Source organism: Gigantopelta aegis, chromosome 15, assembly GCF_016097555.1.
Source record: "Gigantopelta aegis isolate Gae_Host chromosome 15, Gae_host_genome, whole genome shotgun sequence".
In the NCBI taxonomy this organism is placed as follows: Eukaryota; Metazoa; Mollusca; class Gastropoda; order Neomphalida; family Peltospiridae; genus Gigantopelta; species Gigantopelta aegis.
In genome coordinates this window covers 39,271,841-39,282,205 of record NC_054713.1, presented here as the reverse complement: position 1 = coordinate 39,282,205, position 10,365 = coordinate 39,271,841, and positions in this window count along the sequence as shown.

Sequence of the window (10,365 nt, the reverse complement as noted above, 5' to 3'; positions counted from 1 at the left end):
AACACTGAAAGAGTAAACACGATATATATAGAGACAGAGACAGAGAAACAGAGACTGAGACAGACAGAGACATATAGAGAGACAGAGAAACAGAGAGAGACAGACAGACAGGCAGAGACAGAGAAACAGATAGATACTGAGAGAGAGACAGACACAGATACACGGAGAAACAGACAGGGACAGACAGAAAGAGAAACAGAGGGAGACAGAGACAGATAAACAGAGAAAGAAACAGAGACAGAGAGAGACAGAGACAGAAAGAGACAGAGAGAGAGAGAGAGAGAGAGAGAGAGAGAGAGAGAGAGAGAGAGACAGACAGACAGACAGACAGACAGACAGACAGAGAGAGAGAGACAGACAGACAGACTGAGAGACAGATACAGACAGACAGGGAGAGGAGAGAGAGTTAGAGAGAGAAAGACAGAGAGGAAAGACAGAGAGAGACACACAGGGACAGAGACAGATGTTATTACCAGAGTGTTGTTCATTGTCATCAATATCATCTATAGGAATACAAATTATATTATGCGAGCCAATAGCAAGCATAATACATTACTTTTATCCTAATATATGATATATACGATACCGAAACACACGAGGGTAATAATATCTTTATCATTTAATCTCTAACTTAATACAGAGTGGGGATTTTTGTAAACTGTACACACAAATTTAATTCCAATCTGTCATTACTAGATATTCAAATAACGTAAGAATGTGTGACGTTTTTTTTTTTTATCAACTGACGTCCAACATGAAAGACGTCATTTTCGATATTCTTACATAAAAATAAACTAGTGCTTAACGTTTTTTTGTTTTCTGGACGCTGGACACCTTTTAGTGTAAATAATAATAATAATAATAATAGATTTTTATTTCAGATTAGAGATCCATAGAACATATATAAACATCACCTACAAAACTGATTACATAATATACAGCAGCTTGTGCCAGCGATTTACACATACAGATTTGACGTACACAGTTGTACACCGCAGGTGGGCAAGTAGGTCGTTTGAAGTTGTTTCGATTCTGCTCTTCAGCGAATATGCTGTTGAGCGAAGTAAAGCGCCAAAGCTTTTTACTCGATGACTGACAAACATCTTGCTGGCACTGTATGGTCGTCGTTGTCCGATCATCCATCGGTATGCATTATTATAACATATGTTAAGATCCTTCATGGTATCCTGCGTAAATTTCACCCATAATGCACCCGCGTACAAATTACTACAATAACTCACAAATAATTGTGTTTTAACAGATTCTGAACATTTTGCAAATCGCCGCAACAACATGTTTGCACGTACACAAAGGGCTCTATACTGTTGTTTAATGTCTTTATCGTCTTTCATGTTTTTGCATATAATATGACCTAGATATTTATAATTGTCAACAAATTTCAGTACATCACCACACAAATATATCGAAGGCACATTGATCAACTTCAGAGTTTCTGGCTCAATACACATACAAACAGTTTTCATTGTATTATATATAATATCATAATCTTCTGCAAATTTCTTGCAAATCGTTAACATTTTTCTTAATGCAGAAATAGATGGGCAAAGAAGTGACATATCATCAGCAAAACTGAAGTTATTTAGAAACACCCCACCAACATTACACCCAACTGCACATTTTGACAACTGTAGGTTAAGGTCATCAATATATATATTAAATAATAAGGGTGACATAATCCCACCTTGATGGACGCCATTTGTTACATTAAACTTACAGGAAATATATGCACCCCATTTTACACTAAACAATTGGGTTAAATACCATGCTTTGAGAAAGCGAACTACAAAAGTAGGCACGCCTTTTTTCAAAAGTGTCATATATAATGTCCAGTGATTTACTCGGTCAAAGGCTTTTTTCGCATCCAAAAAGCAAACATACACAGGACTACCTTGTGAAATGTAAAAATTAATAACTTCCTTAAAAGCAAATAAACACATATCGGTGGATGTCCCACTTTTAAAACCAAACTGATAGTCCGATGTACTCAGGTCTGTTTGTGACAACAGTACATGTTCCATAACTTTTGATATCACAGTTGCTAATGCAATTGGACGGTAATTGCCTTTATCCGTTATGTCTCCGGTTTTGTTTTTCACAATAGGAACAAGAATAACATCTGTCATACTACTAGATACATGCCCGTGTACAAGCATGGCACTGAAACAAACTGATAATAGAACGAATAATCTCTTGGACGCATATTGGAGATGTTCCGCTGAGAGGCCGTCATTCCCTGCTGATTTCCCACTGCTAAGTTTAAAAACAAACTCTTTTACCTCATTGGGATTTACGTTCATTTCAGCAACATAACTTGAATCATTAGCAATATACTCTTCAACATATGCTCGATGATGCTGACCCGTCACAGAATTTAGAAGTTCTTTATAATGTTCTTTAAACAAACCTGCAATATTCTCTTCCCCGGTCACACCATCCACAGTTGTTGCCAATAGAGTTCGTTTATTATTTTCTGTAGAAATATTTTTCCAAAATTCACGAAAGTTCATGTCGGTCAAATTTTGTGCTATAGCATCTGCCTTCATTCTATCGTTCTCATTTTGACACATTCTAAGAGCGTATTTAAACTGCCTACGTGTTTTGTTCATATTTTCACATATAAGTCCTGTTCTAGGTTTACCATTGTCTCGCCATAACAAGTAGGCCTCTCGAGCAATGAGATGTAGATCTTTTACGTAGTTATTCCACCCAGGCACATTTTTGTGATTGTCACTATTACCTTTAATCAAATATTGAGATACCAATTTTAATGCATTAACAATTTCATTATATAAACTATCAATACCATGTAGATGACCAGATATATTGCAGTTTGGAGTTTTACAAGAAATTGCATCATTAGGAAAAAAGATTTGAGACAAGGAAATATCTGACTCAGCTCTATACGTTTTTATATCATTAGCAGTAACTTTTGACCAGTTTACAGACGTTCTTGGCAGTATGTGATTTTTGGCTAAATTGCATTTGGTCAAACTGTTCACACTGATGGTGAATTGTAATGGCAGATGATCCCATGGCGCAATGTCATGTAGTATATTCATATTAGTTATTGCATTGTGTGCAGCTGTAGTAGCCAAACAGTGGTCTAGCCATGACGTTGTCGCATGCGCCTCACTAATATATGTGTACGTATCTGTACTTAAAAGAACAGCATCCGATAATATATAACCATGTTCTGAACACATATTATATAATTCAGCACCAAACCTTGACTGCCGCTTAATATTGGCATTCCAATCACCGACTATGTACACATTTGGAGTGTTGGATTCCTCTGATATGGCATGCAATTTTCCAAGGTACGAGACGTAATCCTCCCAATTTTCAGGCGAATCAGTCGGTAAGTAAACACACAAGATAAGTACTTTCGATGATGCACAATTTAATTCTAATCCTATTATTCTACTATCGTCATATGAACACACATTAACTAAACTGCCGAGTGTCTTCCTCCATAGAATAGCCACTCCACCATATGGAGGTCCGGCTAGTAGATTACTGCTAGTATCCATAGCAGATACCCCTCGAGCATAAAAATCACCGTGTATGTAAGAGAGTTTTGACAAATCATAGTCTGCTAACCAGTGCTCCTGCAACAAACATATATCATTAGCATCACATAATTCATGAATATCTGGCACCGATGTTTTAAGAGACCGACAGTTGTATGAGCATATCTTAATTTCTTCTTTCATGATATTTGCTAATGTCGTATCACATAAAACTTTCGAACTAAAACTTCTTCTGGCCACACGTTAGGACTCATTAGTTTATCGATGTTTTTGGAGTCAACAAGGATTTTTAAACGACGAATAGGTGTCATATCGTGTTCTGAGTTTTCACACCAGACATCAATCCCCAGCACTGACCTTACGTAATCAAGTATGTCCGACTCCTTAGTTCCCGGCGCTAATCTGGTTACGAAAACGGGTACCGGTGTAGATTTGACTCCCCGCAGTGCCGATGACTGTGCGGTTCCTATTACTACCGGCATTTTTCGCTTCGGACCAACAAACTTAAATCCCTCTGAATCAACACCACTTCTGTGCGGAACAGCTTTTCTTGTTTTCTTTTCTCTATTCAGCTCCATACCATTAGATGCCAATCCAGCAGCCATATCAGCAAAACTGCGTGCAGTCCCTGTGTGTTGAGACATCTCCCTAGTAACATGAGATAAAGGCTCATCTGGTCGTACTGGGCTCGATTGCCTATTAGGGGTTTTGCAATTTCGTATCAGCTGTTTTGCATGTGTTATGCTGTCATCTAGTTCACCATCTTCCTTTTCTGTTGTTACATTTTGGCTTTGTTTCAAGATATTAATGTCGCTAGGTGTGACTGTTTCCGCCTCTAAACCACTGTCGTGTACACAATCATTCACGTGTGAAGAACTCACAATATCAGTATCTTCATCATTTTCTTGGCTTACATCGACAGCCAACCCCACTGAACATGCACAATCTTTTTTATTCTGGAATGTACTTCGACATATCTCAGCAGTGGCCATCTGGGCTGTTTGCAAAGAGGCAATACTGCCTTTCATTATTTCAAGTTCCTTAAAAATAATGGCCATGTCCATATGATTGTAAAGAATTGACGGCAGTTTATTCAGATCTTTCGCAGCGAAGCATGGTACATCATCTGGTTCAGTGTTATGCAGCAAATTCAAAATATCATGAATGTTATTCTTTTTTCTTTTCAACACCCTTTCGTTTTATCATACGTCCACAACTTTCCGTATTACAGCAAAGGTCAAATAAGATTGTCTTAGCATCCTCAACTTCGTGATCTGTAAAAACATCAGAACACAATTTTACAATGGTATCATGCGATAATACATCCATTTTGTTTATTACAAAACAAAGCAGCTCGCTGATAATAACATTGTTTCCAGTAGTACAATGTTTTGGAGATGTCGGCAGTCCACTCCCATGTAACTCAGAACTGACTGGCGTTTTCTGTGGTGTACTCCTGTAGAAACGGCTTGCCGCCATGTTGGAACCACATGTATTCTCGTCATTAACCACAGTTCTCTTCTTTTTACCGATGTTTCACTGCAACGGTATTCTCGCATTCTTCACATGTACATATATATGAATTAATACAGACATTTACATCTTATAACTGATAAAAAATTAAAACAAAAGAAACAGGATATTGAACATATTAAGATTGGCGGAGCTCCGACAAAACACGTCCTACCGTCTCGCTGATAAGATACTAGTCATCAAAGTTGCTGTTGAATTGTTTTTGTTTGATGACTATGAATGCATACGTCAATTATGGAGTCTCACCCTAGTACGTTTGCTTAAATGTCAATAAAACTAGTACCGTGACCTCAATTAATTTACATTTAATTTGCAAAATTATCAAATAGTTAACGTATGTGATCTGCAAAATATCACATACTTTGATTGCACTGGAAATGTAAGATATTATATGATAAATATATATATATATTTTACAGATACCGTCTACATCATCGGTGTTCTTTGGTGTTGCCACGACACTCGATAGCATTGGGATTTCATTGTCTGTTGGCGCCTGAACACTTGGGTGCACATCGGGGATTGTAGCACTTGTAACTAATAGCGAAGTCGGAGCCATAGGAGGTGCCAATATTTGGAAACGAAATTGGTTCCCTTTTCTCGTTAACACTGAAAGAGTAAAACACGATATATATAGAGAGAGACAGATACAGAGAAACAGAGACTGAGACAGACAGAGACATATATATAGAGAGAGAGAGATAGAGAAACAGAGAAAAACAGACAGACAGGCAGAGACAGAGAAACAGAGAGAGACAGAGACAGATAAACACAGAGAAAAACAGAGACAGAGAGAGACAGAGACAGAAAGAGATAGAGACAGAGAAAAGACAGAGAGAGAGAGACAGACAGACAGAGACAGAGAGAGACAGACAGAGAGTACAGAGACAGAGACAGACATAGAGACAGACAGACAGGGGTTATTACCAGTGTTGTTCATTGTCATCGTTATCATATATAGGAATAAAAATTATATTATGCGAGCCACTAGCAAGCATAATACATTACTTTTATCCTAGTATATGATATATACGATACCGAAACACACAAGGGTAATAATATCTTTATCATTTAATCTCTAACTTAATACAGCGTGGGGCTTTTTGTAAATTGTACACACAACTTTAATTCCAGTCTGTCATTACTAGATATTCAAATAACGTAAGAATCTGTGACATAGTTTTTTTTTAATGCAACTGACGTCCAACTTGAAAGACGTCATTTTCGATATCCTTACATGAAAATAAACTAGTGATTAATGTTTTTTCTTTTCTGAACGCTGGACATCTTTCAGTGTAAAGTTGCTATTGAATTGTTTTTGTTTGATGACTATAAATTCATACGTCAATTATGGAGTCTCACCCTAGTACGTTTGCTTAAATGTCAATAAAACTAGTGCCGTGACCTCAATTAATTTACATCTAATTTGCAAAATTATCAAATTGCACTGGAAATGTAAGATTTTATACGATAAATATATATATATTTCCCAGATACCGTCTACATCATCGATGTTCTTTGGTGTTGCCACGACACTCGATAGCATTGGGATGTCATTGTCTGTTGGCGCCTGAACACTTGGGTGCACATCGGGGATTGTAGCAGTTGTAACTAATAGCGAAGTCGGAGCCAAAGGAGGTGCCAATATTTGGAAACGAAATTGGTTCCCTTTTGTTGTTAACACTGAAAGAGTAAAACACGATATATATATAGAGAGAGAGACAGATACAGAGAAGCAGAGACTGAGACAGACAGAGACATATAGAGAGACAGAGAGAGATAGACAGACAGGCACAGACAGAGAAACAGAGAGAGACAGACACAGATACACAGAGAGAGAAACAGACAGAGACAGAGACAGAGACAGAAAGAGACAGAGACAGAGAGAGAGAGAGAGAGAGAGAGAGAGAGAGAGAGAGAGAGAGAGAGAGAGAGAGAGACAGACAGACAGATAGATAGAGACAGACAGGGAGAGGAGAGAGAGTTAGAGAGAGAAACACAGAGAGGAGAGACAGAGAGAGACACACAGAGACAGAGAGACAGGGGTTATTACCAGAGTGTTGTCCATTGTCATCATTATCATCTATAGGAATACAAATTATATTACGCAAGTCACTAGCAAGCATAATACATTACTTTTATCCTAATATATGATATATATACGATACCGAAATACACGAGGGCAATAATATCTTTATCATTTAATCTCTAACTTAATACAGAGTGGGGCTTTTTTGTAAACCGTACACAGAAATTTAATTCCAGTCTGTCATTACTAGATATTCAAATAATGTAAGAATGTGTGACGTGGTTTTTTTTATGCAAATGACATCCAACTTGAAAGACGTCATTTTCCATATCCTTACATAAAAATAAACTAGTGATTAACGTTTTCTGTTTTCTGAACGCTGGACACCTTTCAGTGTACAGTTGCTGTTGAATTGTTTTTATTTGATGACTATGAATGCATACGTCAATTATAGTGTCTCTCCCTAGTACGTTTGCTTAAATGTCAATAAAACTAGTGTCGTGACCTCAATTAATTTACATCTAATTTGCAAAATACTTAAAGTATGTGATCTGCAAAATATCACATACTTTGATTGCACTGGAAATGTAAGATATTATATGATAAATATATAAATATTTCCCAGATACCGTCTACATCATCGATGTTCTTTGGTGTTGCCACAGCACTCGATAGCATAGGGATGTCATTGCCTGTTGGCGCCTGAACGATTGGGTGCACATCGGGGATTGTAGCAGTTGCAACTAATGGCAAAGTCGGAGCCAATGGAGGTGCCAAAATTTGGAAACGAAGTTGGTTCCCTTTCGTTGTTGTTAACACTGAAAGAGTAAAACACGATATATATATATATATATATATATATATATATATATATATATATATATATATATATATATAGAAAGAGAGAACAGAGACATACAGAGAAACACACAGAGAGAGAGAGAGAGAGAGAGAGAGAGAGAGAGAGAGAGAGAGAGAGAGAGAGAGAGAGAGAGAGAGAGAGAGGCAGACAGAGGCAGAGAGACAAAGAAAGACAGATAGAGATGGAAAGAGACAGAGATAGACAGAAAGAGAGACAGACAGAGATGGAAAGAGACAGAGACAGACAGAAAGAGAAAAAGAGACAGACAGAGACAGAGACATATAGAGAGACAGATATAAACAGAGAGAGGCAGACACACGGAGACAGAAACAGAGAGACAGAGACAGAGAGAGACAGACAGAGATGGAAAGAGACAGACAGAGATAAAGAGAAACAGAGAGAGACAGAGACATATAGAGAGACATATATAAACAGAGAGAGACAGACACACGGAGACAGAAACAGAGAGACAGAGAGAGACACAGTGAAAAGAGAGAGACAGAGACAGACAGATCATTATCATATATAGGAATACAAATTATATTATGTGAGCCTCTAGGAAGCAAATGATGTACAACTTGAATGACGTCATTTTCGATATCCTTACATAAAAATAAACTTTTCTGTGTAAGGTTGCTGTTAAAATGCGTTTTCTTTGATGACACTGAATGCATACGTCAATTATGGAGTCTCACCCTAGTACGTTTCCTTAAATGTTAATAAAACTAGTGCTGTGACCTCGATTAATTTACATCTAATTTGCAAATTTATCAAATTCTTAAAGTATGTGATATGCAAAATATCACATAGTTTGATTACACTAGAAATGTAAGATATTATATGATAAATATATATATGTTTCCAAGATACCGTCTGTGTCATCGACGTTGTTTGGGGTTTCCATGACATTCGATGGCATATATATATATATATATATATATATAATATATATATATATACATACATGTACAGTATATATATATGATTTGATTTGTGACTGAATAATAGAATGTTATTTTAGAAGTTTTATAGGATAAATAGAATTCGTTACTCGGTTTTTTTAATATGTAAAATATCAACCTCGTCTAGTTAATCGGTATTTGTCTCGGTAGAGCCTCGACAAATGCCGATTAACATAGACTCGTGACGAATCATCTATGTATATATATAGACAGAGAAACAAACAGACAGAGAGAGAGAGAGAGAGAGAGAGAGAGAGAGAGAGAGAGAGAGAGAGAGAGAGAGAGGAGAGAGAGAGAGAGAGAGAGAGAGAGAGAGAGAGAGAGAGACAGACAGAGAGAGACAGAGAGAGAGAGAGAGAGAGACGGACAGAGAGAGGAGAGATATATAGTCGCGTGAGAGCCAGAAGTACGTAAGTGCATGAATTTTTTTTTTTTTAAAGCTGAGATAATAAAGGAGAACTATAGTTAGGATGTCGAATTTGTTTTAATGACAATGAAAGCTGAACGTATTTACGATTCCTGTGTATATTTTGCGGTATTTACAGCATATTAGGTGTTTTAGTTATTTGCTTAAATAGTTGTAGTTACGACAGTTATTCATGATTAAATTAAATGCGTCATGTACGACCAACAGTATATCAAGTAAATTTGGATATTTATTCTGAAAGAACCATCACTTCTAAAACATTTCAGTTTTGCAAATCACATATTTATTTTTAAAAAGGAGAAAGCTTGTAAATAGAAAATATTTAGAAGCAAACATTCAAAAAGGAATACAAGTAGAAGTACTTATTAATAAAATCACCGCTTAAACTAAATATTACGTGAAAAAAGGTTATTTTACTTTTGTTAATAATAATACAATAAATAAAATCACCAATTGAACAAAATAATGATGTGAAAAAACTACTCTGACTCGTGAAATCCTTGTTTTCTTTGACCCACCCCTGATTTTGTGCGACCTTATCTGGTGCAGGGTTTCTGCCAGAGAGTAAAATGGGTATGGTGCCATATCCAAATATTTTTGCAGCACTGTTTTTTAAGTTATCGTTTTGACAAAATTAATTACTCTTATCATTACTGTATGATTTTCTTAATCCTAACCTTAAACTTAACCCATTTTCTTTTTGAGGGAGGACCCTCCCCCACCCCACCCCACCCCACCCCCAAACCCCCATCCCTGTTGACTGTTGTTGCATTCAATTCCATAGAGCCATACCCAAAAATTTCTTTCTGTATAAGCGATGCTATTAGGGACACAGCTACAATTTTTTGTCACAATATGTAATCGGGGATGGCGATTCCGAATATACAAAAAAGGTGTTTTAGGTCGTAACTGCCACTTATGACCTTTTAGCTCTCAGTTCAATATATATATATATATATATAGCGTCGCGTGAGGGCCAGAAGGTCGTAAGAGCCAGATAC